We start from the raw sequence: 14,998 nt of genomic DNA on the forward strand, positions 1-14,998 counted from the left end.
GACAGCAGAGCAAGCCAAAATTAAAACTTTTTCTCCTCCCTATTCATTTCTGTCCCACATCATCCAAATTCCTCCTCTAACCCAAGAGGCTAAGGTGCTACAGAGGCAACATTTTAAAGTTGCCATGCTGGGAACTGATTACCTGGGGATACACTGAGGATAGATGAGAGAGGAAAGTAATAAATAAGCTGGGTTGCAAATACTCAGCACCCCATCTTACTGTTGACAGTAAAACCATTCATTTCTAGTTACAGTCTAAGCAAGAGCAAGAGGAAAAAAGAGCTCCAGGTGTGGTCAAATAGTCCAAGCTAGATCTTGACTGCCACTCTCTCATGGTGGAACCCCACCCCTGGTTCTCACTCTGAAACAGCACCTGTACCTGGGCTTCTGGAAGTGTTAAGTTACAAAAACTTGTAACTTGAGCACTTAGCCCAATGCCTAGGATCTCTAAGTGCTCTTTAAACTGCTATCAGAACTGTTGACTTGAACTCTTTGTGAAAACTGAACAAGAATTTTGTGTCTACTGGGAGGGCTTGACAATGCCAAATGACAATAATATACTGTTACCTTGAACTCAAGACTCCCCTCTAGAGCAATGCCCTCAGTCCCTCCTGCCTTGCTCCACCCGCTGTGGGGTTTCCACCGCCAGTTTGTAGCTTCCAATGTGGTCTTTTAACAACCCACTGTAAGTGCCATTGAGCCCAGCTGCTCTCACAAACAGAAACTCCCTCGCGATTTTCAGAAATGCTGACAGCATGCACACTGTACAGAGGCCCTGTGATTTCACCCCATGAATCTGAGAAGCACAATATTTAAGGGAGGACTGGATGACAAAACCATGATATATAATAATCATGATGAGGTGCAAGCACATGGGTACAGGTGACAGTGATGGGTCCATACTTTTCAGTTGGGCTCATGTGGCTGGATACTGACAGGACCCCTGCCAGTTTTTGATGGCTTTGTACACTTACATACCCCTCAAGCAGTTTGCATAGTTACTTTCAAGGACATTTTCCCATTAAGAACTTTAGTAAGTCTCTAAACCAGCAAAATCAGTATTATGTTAGAAATGTAGAATTCAATTGAAATGTAGATTTGATGGCCCCATCAAGACCTCCTGCATGAGGATCTGCATTTTAACAAGATGCCAGATGACACTGCTTCACAGTATTTAGAACATAACATCCATCCAGATAGAGCTCTGAGAGTAGACTTAGGTTTTTATTTGATCTATTCTTTCCTCTTGGATCAAGTTCATCAACAGCAAGCAGACTGTGTCTTTTTTGGCTGCTGGAACATAGTAAATACTCAATAAATATTTGTCAAATGAATGAATGGGTGACTGGGCAGTCTACCAACTGACGGAAGAGACCTATCCTGCTGTAAGTGCAAAGAAAGACAGGAGCAAGGATCTGAAGAAGGGAGGAAGGGAGAGAGGAGGAAAGAGAAAAAGAATCCCTGGGGTGAGGAAAGGTAGTCATTACAGATAAGACCTATTTAAGAGGTGTGAAAATAGAATGAGACATGATAGATGAGAAACTTTTGTGTGAGGGAAGAAGCTGTAGGAGGGAATGGCACCTGCATCTGACACCAGTATTTTCTGGCAAGAAACATTCCAGGAAGAAGATTGGCCAGTAAGAAAGGCTTGTGTGGCCAGCATGCTGTCAGATGACAAGAAAGAGACTCAGGGCTTGTATGTTTGGCTCTGGTGGTGGAACAAAGAAGCTCCAAGGAGGCAGATTCAGAAGGCCCCACAAGGATGAGGACTGTGGGGGGAACAGAAAAGCCCCATCTAGAGTCAAAGCCACCATCTCACAGGCTCTCAGAGCTGAGTGTTTCAGGGGCTGGCCCTAGAAGGAAGGAGTCCCTCAGCTATATCTGCTGGACTCTCACCACTGGCCACAACTTCTGCAACCATAAGATTCCAAAGGTCTGCAAAGCAGACACATGGAGATTACTCACAGTTTTTAACAGGTTGACACAGGAACTTGTGGGCAGCCAAGTATTCGAGGGGCCAGTAGTCCAGTCCAGATGTTACCCTGCAGCAGCGCACTGTCAGAGAAAACACAAATGACACATGTCAGTGCAGGAGGCCACATTAACAGATGAGCAATATTCTCACAACACTTGATACTTCTGATGGGTTCAGATTATAAAGAGGGTAGAAAAGGGAAATGTCACACAGGGTTGATGGTGTCAGGGCCCTGTGTAGCCACAGAGCTGGCAAACCTTTTGCCTTCAGTTTGGGAAGACACACCTTCCTACAGCTACAAATCCAGAGCAGCTGCCTCTGCACATCCCCCAGCATGGCGCCCAGACTTATGGCTGGAAAGGGCCCCTATAGATCAGCAGGCCTGAGGCCGTCAGTTCACAGATGAGGAAAGCCAAGTCTCAGAAAGCAGACAGGCCTTACCCAAAACCATCAGCAAATAATGGCAAGACTAGGACTAGAATCACAGAACCAACCCTATAAAGCATAAGTTATCCCTGTAAATTACCTTCCTAATAAAACTCAGCTTCTAAACAAATGTTATTCTTATTCTGTCTGTTAACTGAGGAGGAGACAAAGCAGCCTGCAGTTCCAAATCTTAACTATTCCTCTAGTTCTCTCTCCTTAATCCCAGAAGACTTGCACCAGCCAAACCGAAACTCCTGGTTTTCTTCAAAAACAAAGCTCAAGAAAAACAGAATAGTTCACGTTTGCACAGAGGAAGAAAGCCTAAAGAATTGAGGGGAAAACCTAAAGACAATAAGTCTGAGTTTTTGAGATGTACTGAACACAGAACTAAATGGAAAGCTCCTTTTCCATAATACCAAGTTTGCAAACCCAAGAGATCCTTCTCAGGAAATTCTTAGGGACCAGAGACATTAATACATTTTAAAGGCTGGAGGACTCAGACTTTTGCCAATGCTTCCTTTTGTTGGAATGAAATGGATGATCAAATGCTCGTTCTCTAGGAAATGAGACTTCTGTTTATGATTTTTATTAAGTCTTCATCTAATTTTATATTTAAACATAATCATCTAAATAGTTTTCTCTTCCCCCTGGATTCTACTTCCAGCTGGCCTCAACAAATCAATGCAATCTCGGGCAGATCATGCTTAACCTTGTGGACCTCCAGCCACTCATCTGTAAGATAAGCATGGATAGGACAAACCTCAGGTGTCCTTTGGCTAGAAAATCCTACATTCCCTCACACTTTTGGAACAAAACTGAAAATACTTCACATTAAGTCATCTTATACAAAGTGTAATTACTTGCCTACTTTGTAGAAAAGAAATCTCAGTCCTTATAAATTTAACTTACCATATCTCTTAGGCAATAACTGCTAATTTGGTATAACAGTTGTATTTTCTTTCTAGAGAGTTAGCTTCAAAGGTGACAAATCTGCCCCCAACCTTACTAAATAGGTATTTGAATTTCCTCAATGGTCCAATATTATAAGGCAAAACTTAAGGTTTCTTTTGCATAAAGCAAAATTTAGGCAGTGAGATCATTTGTTTTGAAACTACAGCAACCATACCATTTTTTTCTTTACATGTTAGCATTCTAGTTACTCTGGGTCAAGAAAAGATATAGAGTTCAGAGAAAATCTTCCACAACATGGTCAAGGCTTCCACACTGAAATATCTCAGCATAGCTTACTTACCACTGTTTCCCTTTCAACAAATTAGGCAATCTTCAATAGGACACAGGAAACCAAACAAATGCCAAGAAATGTTTGATAGTCCCAGGATCCATTTTTTAAAAAATATAAAACTCTACCACAATTACCACATCGTTTTCCTTATACCTCAGATTAAGGACCTTTGCTATATTAACATAATATATGAATCCTATTATAATTCTCAACTTCCTATAGCCGCTCTGCATATGGAGCTGGGAATGGCAACCCCTTTTGTAAAGTAATATAAAAGAGTAGAGAGTAGGGAGGAGGCTAGTTTCTTGCAGGATGCATGGTGGAGAGTCTGGCCCTTCTGGTGGTGGCAACATGGCTCAGCACAACTGGAATCCTTACTCCTCTGGACCTGTCAAGAGCTTCAATAGGGACCTTTTTTTAGAAAGCTAGGGTGGGGTTTTGTACTCTATTTTGCAAAACTAAAATAATAATAAACAAATGCACATGTTATTTAGGAATATATACATAGTGTTATCTCTGAGAAGAGGGGAAGTACTTCTAAGCTGTGCACTCCACAAATGTTCATTTTTACTTTTATTTTTTATAACTACCTTCCCCAGCCCCCTTGAAACAGGATTGTGTTGCCCAGGCTGGCCTTGAACTCCTGGGCTCAAGAGATGCTCCTGTCTCAATCTCCCAAGTGCTGGGACTATAGGTATGGACCACAACACCCAGTTTTAAACTCTACCTATACATTTATATCCTTTTCTATTGGTATTTTTTAATAAAGAATTCTTTTAAAGATGCATGTCAGTAACAATGACCCCAAGAGTTATAGCCTAAGTTATTCTCTGCTCCAGTTTAAGACACCAATAAAACTGAAATGAGCCCAGTGTTTGTCAAGGGGTGGGGCCTGACAAGGAACAGTCAGAAATTCTGGCTCCAGGAACATCTTCTATAAATAAATTTTCATTTTTTTTTAAGTCCACGCCCTAGGACAGTCCTACATTCTGGGCTAATGCCATGCTGACCTCTGATGCTGCCTGCCAGTCTGGGAAAAGCCAGTGTTGGATTTCTGCAGACATGATGGTCTCTCCACTGACACACTCCACAGGCTTATTTCCTGTGGCACATTCTGTTACCAGGAAACTGTCTCCTTATGTTGTCCTCAGCAGCTGAGAACGGAGCAAAGAGTCAGACACTGCAGAGTTGGGAGGAACATTGGGCCACCTCCTTCCCAGGCTGGATGCAGAGGTCTGAGTTCCTTACATGGTCTCCTTTGGTTCACCATTTTATCTTTGTCATGAGAATTCTGCTTAATTGATGGTCAAGTCATCCAGTGACCAGAAAAGTAGGTAAAGGGTATCTCAAGTCCCAGCTTTTATCTTGATCAAATAGAAAATATGTTCTTCTCCTAATAATATGAACAAGAATAAGTTGTCCCCAAAGACTTTCTTGTAATTTTACTAGTAGACAAATTTGTCATTTTTGGTTTTTAAAGTTGCTGTATTAGTTTATGTTTCTAAAACAGAATGTCTGAGAATAGGTAATTTAAAAAGAAATTTCTTATGGTTCTAGAGCCTGGAAAGTCCAAGAATAAGGGGCCATATCTGGATGGTCTTCATTCTGTGCCATTCCATGGCAGAAAGTAGATGGGCAACAGAAGGCCAAAGAACAACAGGGGTGTCAAACTCACTTCAGTAACAAAACCCACTCAATATAACTAACAACTCCCTTGACAATGACATTCATCCACGTATAAAGGCAGAATCCTCATGGTTTAATCACTATCATTGCACTGGGATTTAGGGGGTACACATTCAAACCATAGCAGTCACAATAGCCAAAAATTGTCATCATGATACCCAATCACATTTTAAGCCCTTCCGGGCAGCTTTCACATCATATCTACTCAGGGTAAAGCACAATTGTCTATGCCTAAAGAAGGAAATAATTTCAGTCCCCTATTTCTTACTAAGAATCTTTCTACTTCTCTCCTAGCTAAAGTTTGCTGCTTAAAGAAGAAAAAGCAAAATTCAGATTACAGACCCCATTTTTCAATGTATCACCTTCCTCAAAAGTAAAACATCCCACTGGATTCTGCCAACTTTCCTGAGTGGGAAATGGACATGGCCTATGCGTGTGTATGTGTGTGTGTGTGTGTGTGTGTGTGTGTGTGCAAGCATACACACTTAGACTTATACATATACATACACACACACACACACACACACACACACACACACACATAGTCGCAGGCCCAAAATTCTTGATCTACTCAAAACAATAGCTTTACAGGGAAACCATTTGCTAAGAGCTCAGGAAAAGTAAAAGCCTGCCAATTTCAGCAGGACAAAGGATTCAGCAACTAACAGGGGAACAAAATGATCTCACAAGCCTTTCCCACTGAGCCTATGCATGAGTGGGATCCTTCTCGAATTCAGAATGCTCCCTCTCAGACATAGTCACTGTTTCCACCCTAGGGGACCCAGGCAGGAAGATGGCTAAGCCAGGAAACAGATTCTAGGGGGTAGCTCTTTGATGTTTGACCCAAAAGAATCCAACAACCTGGGCTCCTTAGCCAAAGGGGGGCTGAAACTCTCAATGAGGAGTGAGACCCTGGCCTACCCACAGGCATTAGTCACTACTTCCAGCAGCTAGTTCCTTTCAATCAAGGGCCTGGGCCAGGACTGAAAGGGAACTCTGTGATAACAGCCCTGCATCTCTGAGGCCTAAGACTGTACTAAAACTTAGCTCCCAGTGACTCACTCTAGTGGATCCATGACAAGTCTCAGAACAGGAGCAGGAAAAGGCCACATGCTCCAGGTCTCATGTTGCCCCTGCATTATCACACCAGCAGCCCCAACACTTCTGGAGCAGACACGGGGCCAAGAGGAATGGCATGCAACCTATGGGTAGTTGTGGGATGTGTGGGCAAGCTTAGGTACGTGGCCCTGCTCTGCCTCCTTATTAGATACAGAAGTGCCAGACACTGTTCTAAGCACTCAAAGAGGAAGGGGGAGGTACTCCAAGGCATAAAGACTTTGTTGACACCTCTTCATGTTCAGTAGGAGCTGTACTCTTTCATCCTTAGAAAGAGGCTGTATCAGGACAATAGTGCTCTTAGATTATTATTTCATTAGTTCCAATAGACCTTCCATAAAAAGAACTTCAGAGCATTATTGATTTATTCTATAGGCAACACATGAAGAATCCCTTGAATAATTCCAACAATAAAATAGCCTCAGTCCTACCTAAGACTTCAGGGGCAGGAGGAAACCCCAAATTTCTGCCTTCCTGGAAGGTTACCAAGTGAAGACACTGTTTTTGAGACAGGCTGTCAGCTCATCTCCTCTTCCTCCCTCAGCTGCACTACATCCCTTGCCTGGCTCCCCAGAAGTCTCCTGTGCCTGTTTTTTTGTTTGTTTGGTTTTGGTACTGGGGATTGAACCCAAGGACAATTAACCACTGAGCCCACATACCCAGCCTTTTTTTTTTTTTTTTTTTTTTTTGTATTTTGAGACAGGGTCTCACCAAGTTGCTTAGGGTCTTGTTAAATTGCTGAGGCTGGCTTTGAACTCGAGATCTTCCTGCCTCAGCCTCCCAAGCTGCTGAGATTATAGGCGTGTGCCACTATACCCATCTTCCTATGCTCTTCATGTGGCACCAGGTCCTCTGTCCTGCTTCTCTCAAGCAGGAGCTCCTTGGGGACAGGGACTGCCCTTCCCTCCAGCACTGGTAGCTCCTGCATAGGGCCTGGTGCCCAGGAGATTGGTCACAAGGAAAGGTAAGAGATAGGGAAAAACCCAGAGCATGTGGCAGGTGACTAGGGTGAGCAGTAATAGTTTGAGGAGAGGTAAGGGTGTTATTGGACCTTCTCCCCCCAGGGAGTCCAGCGTAATTCAGTGACTTTTCAAGCTAAGTTGAAAATCGAGGACTGTGACCAAAATACAAGAAAAAAAAAAAAAAACTCAACCATTGTCACAAAGGCCCAGCTCACAGGAGCAGCTGAGCTCCCCATCAGCCAGGCAGCAGCAGGATGGCAGGGAATCAGACTGGAAGGTGCTTCTCTTCTCTCTGTGTCTTCTGGCCCTGTTTGCCATATTGCTTTTGCTAGTTCCTCTATTCCTTCTGCCCTGTGCTTGATATTTTCCTCTGCATTCAGGATAAAGTCGGAATTTTGTACCTTGGGATCTGAGGTCCTTTGTACATAAGATTCTCACCTGGTTTCACAACTTATCCCCTATTCCCACCTTTCTCATAGGCACACACCACTGACTAATTCCAAGAAGGTGTCTGGGGCTCTGCCCCCCACCAATGTGCCTTCATCACACCCACATTTGGGTCTGTGCCCAAGTTATTCCTTCTAGGAAAGCTCCTCCACACACCATCTTTCTCAAATAAAATATTCCTTCCCCCCAAATTCAGCACATCCCCCTAGCCTGGGATGACCCCTAGGATTCCCCAATCTTTGTCCCACTGGGAAAAACCTCACACTAGTCGGTTCTCTTCTGTGTGTCTTTCCCATTCATCAAAATGTGCTCCTGGCAGATAGGGGTGCCCCTTACCACCTGAACTCTTATATCCAACACAGCTTCCAACACAAACATTAGTAGATGTTGAGGACGCAAGGACCTACACACTGCCTATGTCTTGGCTTTCAGGGGTGCCCTCAGAGTGCCAATTCCAGAATTAAGCCCAGCACCCAAGCAGCCTGAACCAAAGAAAGTAGCTTTGCCTTGCACACTGTACCAACACGAAATTCTCTACTACTTTAGTCCAGGCTCTATTTCCCAATGGCTGACAGCAAATTCCAGTGATCCTCTAGGGCCAGTTTAAAAAATTAGGAACTTAAAAATGAATGGGGCACACTTTTCTTAAAGAACAGATTCTGAGCAAGTAGCACTGTGGAAAGAACTGAATTTATATATCTGCCCAAAAGCTATATATTTCTTTTGAGACAGATGATCTCACACGCTTTTTCTTCTGATTCACTGTGTTATATGGTCTAGCATCTCGCAGTTCTCTAGGCCATAAAATTCATTTGCTTCTGAGCAGATAGGAATGGCAATGTTCTTAACACTCAGATGAGAAGTTTGCTTCCATGCTCCAAATAAAATAAGGAAACAATATTTGACCCTAGTCAGGAAGCCTCTGGAATCTTTTTCCGCATCACACAAATGTTTCTCATTCAGTCCAAGCTCTGTTTCAATTACATGCCACGAAGAGACAAAGACAAAGCCCATTACCACCTACTCCTGCTTTCATGGAAATATTATAAAGTACCTCGTACGTCACACAGTTGAGACTCCCCACATAACATGATTGTTGACAAATGGTCGGGACAGCATTTTTGGGACCACTGCTTTTTTCATAGGTATTCTTTTGCTCATCTGCCAGGTCCTGGCCTTCTTTCTCTTGAGAAAACAGACAGCATAGTCCTATCTAAAGCCTCTGACATTAGCTTCTACAGAGTCATCAAGAACCTCAACATCAAAAGACAACTTCTTCATAACAAGAAATAATTTCAGAAGCAGATACCAACTGGACATAGCCTCTTAATGTCCTAACATTCCCTTGCTAAATAAATCCCAGGTACAAGGGGGATGTCAGCAGTTTTAACTTTCACACTGATTCCCTTGTCACTATTCTGTTAAAACCATTTCAAAGAAATTTTAATCAGCATGCTACCTCCTCTGGCATAATTCCCATTATACCAAAACCAGATCTGTTCTCTTTCTGGTTCAGGAATAACACTTCAGAATAATAACAAAAGCTTTTTGGTTAACACCAAAAGGAGGAAAGGAAAATTTCAAGTTCCTGGATTTCTAAAGTCCAGACAACCTTTATTGTTGTTGTCCATTTTTCCAGAGACCTTCTCTGGTGATGGGCATGAAAACTTACTCAATACTCTACACCAAAGATGTATCTTTTCCAACAAGAAATTCTAGATGCAAAAAAGACTCTGAGGATCTTACAGGCCAGGGGTTTTTACTCTCTCCAGTCAGAATTCTACTAAGGACAGAGGTTAGTGGGAAGCCAAACACAGAAAGCATGGGCTTTCTTTCACTTCATTTATGGAATTCTATGTTCTAGCTAAAGTTTAAGTCATGCAAAATGTGCACTTCTTCAATATTTACATGGTTACTTTCATATAAAAATACGTTTTGGTCTTCCATATTCCCTGAGTAAAATTAAGGCCCCAATGAGATGTCTTAGGCTTATCTTGGTTTCATAAATCCAGGATCACCACTCAGAACTTCACTCCTGCCCAGGAAGGAGACAGAAGCAGCCATTTGCCTCTCAGTATGGAATGCCTCCAGGTCTGGAGCCAATGTCTCTCACGGGGGGCATTCCCCACCAGGTCTCTCAAAGCCCTATTGCATTTGCATTGGAGAAAGGAGCATTGCTGAAAGCATTTCTCCACATCACCAACCACCAAGAGAGACCCTGGTGACCTCATAATCCACAGAAATAAAAAGCCAAGAGCTCCTGGGCTCCAGGACCCCCTTCCAACTCCAAAACCCTGTGATTCAGTTTAGTCAACAAACTGGGGACAAATTTGGAAACTTTGTTTTGAATTCTATGTTCTGCTTGGAAAGAATATTTAAGTCAAAAAGAAAAACAAATGACTTTACAATCAAAAGAGAAAATAGCATGGTTGCAAGTACATTTGATGTATGGATGAAGATTTTGCATTTCATAATGATTGGCAACCATAAATCAGCCCACTGCCCCAACTTTCAAAGTAGACTCAGTATAAAGTCATTATTTTGTGGATAGAGAAACATGTTATATCCTTTACTACCTTGCCATCTCCCCAACCTTCTCCATTGGTGCTGGCTATATCCATAACACTGGAGAAGGGGGCCTTTCACTAAGATGCTGAACCCCTCCACACATGACCTGATAGTCTCTAGAACCACAGGATACAGCAGTTGTTTACAAGTAGGAGTCTCACTTTCAGGAAAAGGAATGTAATGTTCTCACCTGCTTTGCAATTGTGTACTGCAATCCCTCTTTGAAAGAGTCACAGACAATGAACCACTCATGCCAGCCATGCTGCACAGGAGCCCCCTCATGTCCATCATGCATGAAGCCAAGGATACTCCAGGTGGCAAGTAGCTAGGATAAAGGGAAAGGAAACTCCCAGAAAAGAGTGGAAACTGAAAAAACTTACTAAAGCTAAAAGGAACCAGCACACACTACTGCTATTACATAGGATAAAGAGCTTAACACATTTCATTTGCCGCAAAGAAAAATGAGGAGAGGGGGGGAAAAATACTTCCACTTACCCTAAGTTTCCCAGAACATCCACCATCCATAAAAGAAATGAGAGAGAATCCAAAGATCACTAATGGGTGGGGCGCAGGAGACTACTGAACATTCACTTTAGCAACCACATGCTGTAGTCAGTTGGCAACAGAGAGTTAACATCCTGGGGCCCAGGCTTCCTCTCAGCAAGTTCAGATCAGAAATCATAATAAAGATGCTGAGGGATTTAGTCATGAGCCCTCCCCTCGGCCACCAGAAGGAATGGCAAAAATGCAGAGTGAGTGCTGGGAGCCAGAATGATTTCATTTTCCTCCTAACCATGCAAAGAATTTGCATTTAAAATGAGCATTTCATCAGACCTTCCAAGAATGCTCAGAGCTGGCTGCTAACATTAGCAAGAATAAAAGTGATCCCCCACAACACCTAGTTTCTAATTATTTTAACAAAAGTACCTGGGTTCCCTGGGAGGCTGAAGAACTCTTCTAGCTAATAAATCTTACAAATCAAGTGCCAGATCAACGTAAAACATAGTCAGATCACATTAATAAAAGGTAACAAGGACAAAAGGAACCTTCCAGTGACAAAACCGTCCTGGAATCAAACTTTACTTTCTCTGTCATTTCACATGTTCAAGCTCAGTGGTGCCAGGAAACAAAGATTTGTATGAGAACTAAAGTGGAAACTTATCAGGGAAGAAAAATTTGAAGGTTTTCCTTTATTCCACAACTAGAGATGTGTGCCAATTCTGGGTGGTGTGGGTGGGGGAGCCTGACCCACAGAGGGGCCAGATGGGCTGGGGCCAGATGGCGGGAAACCCACGTGAGTCGGAGGCCACCCAGCCAGGAAGGCAATGGCGTGACACTCGTAAGACCTGTAAATTAACAGAAATGGTTCTCAGCATTCATACCCAAGAAGCAGAACTCGATTTTGAAAAGAGAGGGAGGAAAGAAGAGATGCACAGGGGAACACCAAGTGTGCCTCACAGCTCCTCAGCCAATGGCTGGGGTCGGGGAGAGGGCAAGCCAGTGGGTGGCTGAGGCCTTGCTCCATACCATGGGAAATTTTAAGTTTATTAAATACAGAGGAGCCTTTTATCTTCTTTACATACTAATAAAATTGGAGGGTGGAAAAGAACACTAGGAAACCATCAATAGAAGTTCTGAGAGGAGCTGCCAAAGCCATAGAGCTGGGAAAAGTCAAGAGGAACCCCTACTCTGAATGGGCATAGAGACTCCAACTACCCACAGGGCTCTTGTGCCACAGTCACCCACTAACCTGTGCAACAAAGAGGGATTTCTTTGGAATCTGAAGTTATTGGAGCATCTCCTTCCACTCCTCCTCAGTGTGACAGAGCCTCTGTAGTCAGGATAGATTTTTACCAGAGCTAGAAAATTTCCCAACAAGGGCATCTTAATTAAAAATGAAACATCAGCAACACAAAAGAAAGGGAGAAATCTCCAGAGGATGTTGTCCAGTTTTCAGCCTCCATGTGGTTCCCATTCCAATCAGAGCTGCACACCAAGCTGGCTTTAGCCATGATAGTTCTGGAAGGGGGGCCTGGACCGGCAGGCAAGAACCACACCCACAGCTCCAGGCCATTTCCTCCTGCTCACATCTCTCATTCAGCCTACAGCACTCCCCCACCCTCATCCTAAAAACAGGGTGTCCCTTCTGGCTAAACGGACTTCCCCACATGGCTGAAGCTTGATACTGCTGACATCCTGGTTGGGTAAACTCCCAGCCTGGGAATCTGGACCCTCTGGGTCTGGGGAAGATGAGTCACGGGCTAAAAACCAGGAACCCAATAGTAGTGCCTATTTTCAAAACACAAGGCCCTAGCAACGTGTCCAGCCTACAGGCCTTTTGGTAGGCTCAAGCCAGGGACCAGTTGTGGACAGTATAGAACACAGTCCCGTCATGCTGCCTGGTCCTCTCCTGAAAGCTGCTATGTAGTGATTCTCTGCTTAATGAATCATTGCTTTTAGTTTATTTAAAATAAAAACAAAAACAGAAACAGCCCTTCCTCCTGACTCCTACAAAGGAAAGTTAAATGTCCCAGGTCTAATTACTTCATTAGCTTGGATTAGGTCTAGGCAATCCTTGGACTTTTCTGTGCTGATCAGCCCACTCTTGAGACAGCATCATTGTCCATTAACGTCTGCAAGCTCTTTCCACTTCAGGAAGTACTCCTTTGCAGCACCTTACCTGGCTGGCCAGCTCTCATCCCTGAAGTGTTTACTTAAATGTCAACTCTTTAGAGAGCCATCTGAAGCAGCTGCCCTCTCCTCTCAACAGACCTTCCATGTCTTATTCCTGATCTCACGGCAGGGTGGAGGTTGATCTGCAGTGGATTCTCTAACCACTTGCTCAATAAGTAAGTGCACTGGGAAAAGTAAAGAAAGCATTTGATATGCCACCAAGAGGTGTAAACTCACCCATGTCAAAAGGCATATGGAAGATGATTCATATCAGTTTTATTCATCAGAGCCAAAGTCTGGAAAAATACCCAAATGTCCTTGCACAGAAGACCAAATAGACAATATGAATACAACCAAATACCATATCTCACACGACAAGGTAGACAGATCACACAAACATTGCCCTGAACAAAAGCAACCAAAAACAAGAGGACATCCATGGTGGGTCTATTCACATGGAGTTAAAAAAATAGATAAAACTAAGTCAGGATGGTGACTAAGGAAAGAGGGTGCAGTCAGGGCAGGGTCATCAAGGAGGCTTCTGAAGTTCTGTTAGTGTTCTCTTTCCTAATCTGGACACAGTTTACACAGGTGTGTTCAGACGTACATTTACAGCTTGTTTATTTCTCCCTGGTGTTTTTCAAGACTTCCTTACAAATAAAGTAAAAAAAAATCTAAAAGAAACACGGGATTTGTTTCTTAAGAGCCAGCTATCATCACAAGGACTGGCATCCTGCACAGAGCTTCACTCTCCAAGTCTCTTCCCATTCTGAACAAATAAAATGCTTCCTGAAGCTGAAATCCACCAGGTCACACAGCTACCTGCTGCAATCTCTTTCTTCCCCACCCAAGGTTCCAAAAAAGACAAGTCTGAGTGCTAGTAATTATTAATAGTCTTAAATGAAAACAGGTTATAGGAATGTCACTACCTGAGGTTGACACAGCACCCAGGGAGACAGATGAAACCCAGCTGCTCAAAGCCTACTGATTTGAGGTCCTAGGTCCTCTTTCCAGTGATTTTCTTTTTCACGAAAATTGATCATTTAAAGGAAAACATCTCTTGCAAGGAAAGGAAGGAAGGAAGGAAGGAAGGAAGGAAGGAAGGAAGGAAGGAAGGAAGGAAGGAAGGAAGGAAGGAAGGAAGGAAGGAAAGAAATGGAGTAATGGCAATGGGTTTTTGCTCAGTCTAACACATAGGACCTGAGACATCTAAGTCAACCCAGGCCAGCCACAGTCTGAAAGTCACATCCTAGAAGAGAATCATAGGGAACAAGAAAAAGAAAAAATAACACAATCCCAAGCTTGTAGGTGTCCCAGCACACCTATGACTCACACAGTCAACCACTGGTCTGCAGATTTTTATGCTAACAGCCCTAGAAGACAGATGTTGGTTGGACCATATCTTATTGTCAACCTGAAAAGTAGACTTCCAGACTTGACTGGTCAAGCACATCTGTGCACATTCATTTGTATACTCATATACACATGTGCACACATATGCCTACCTCAAGTTACCAAATTTTTCTCTACTTTTAAATAATTTCATAGGATAGTCAGGTCTTGAAGAATAATATGAAAGCATACTATTTTGCTGATTTATAAAATACTTCCCCTTTTCTTAAGTAAAGTGCACTTATATTTTGTCACTCCATTTGCTTCTGCTCAATGAGGTAAAAAGAGCAGATTAAGTGATCTCCATTTGACTTAAAAAAAGAGTCCACTGCTATCCAGTGACAGCCTGAGCCACTCTGGTCAGCAGACCCCAGGAATGGCGGTCATCAGAGGGAAGGGGATACGGGTGGAAGAAGGGCACCTGAAGACAACAGAGTCCCATTTAAGCTGTACACCACCTTCAAGTTCCTTCATCTAGTCTTCTTCAAGCAGAATCCCCACTGCCTCCTA

At 43.2% G+C, this 14,998-nt stretch overlaps 1 protein-coding gene across 5 annotated transcripts in view; it reads right to left on the minus strand.

The window, feature by feature from the left end:
- Positions 1-14,998, minus strand: part of Tln2 (talin 2) — a 405,316-nt gene that overhangs the window by 341,811 nt on the left and 48,507 nt on the right. For all 5 annotated transcript variants that reach the window (XM_078049521.1, XM_040275958.2, XM_078049522.1 and 2 more), the window contains exon 2: positions 1,966-2,055. The gene's annotated coding sequence lies outside the window, so the exon portion shown is untranslated. The remainder of the gene's footprint in view (positions 1-1,965; positions 2,056-14,998) is intronic.

The sequence above is a fragment of the Ictidomys tridecemlineatus genome, chromosome 5 (genome assembly GCF_052094955.1).
Source record: "Ictidomys tridecemlineatus isolate mIctTri1 chromosome 5, mIctTri1.hap1, whole genome shotgun sequence".
Lineage (NCBI taxonomy): Eukaryota > Metazoa > Chordata > Mammalia > Rodentia > Sciuridae > Ictidomys > Ictidomys tridecemlineatus.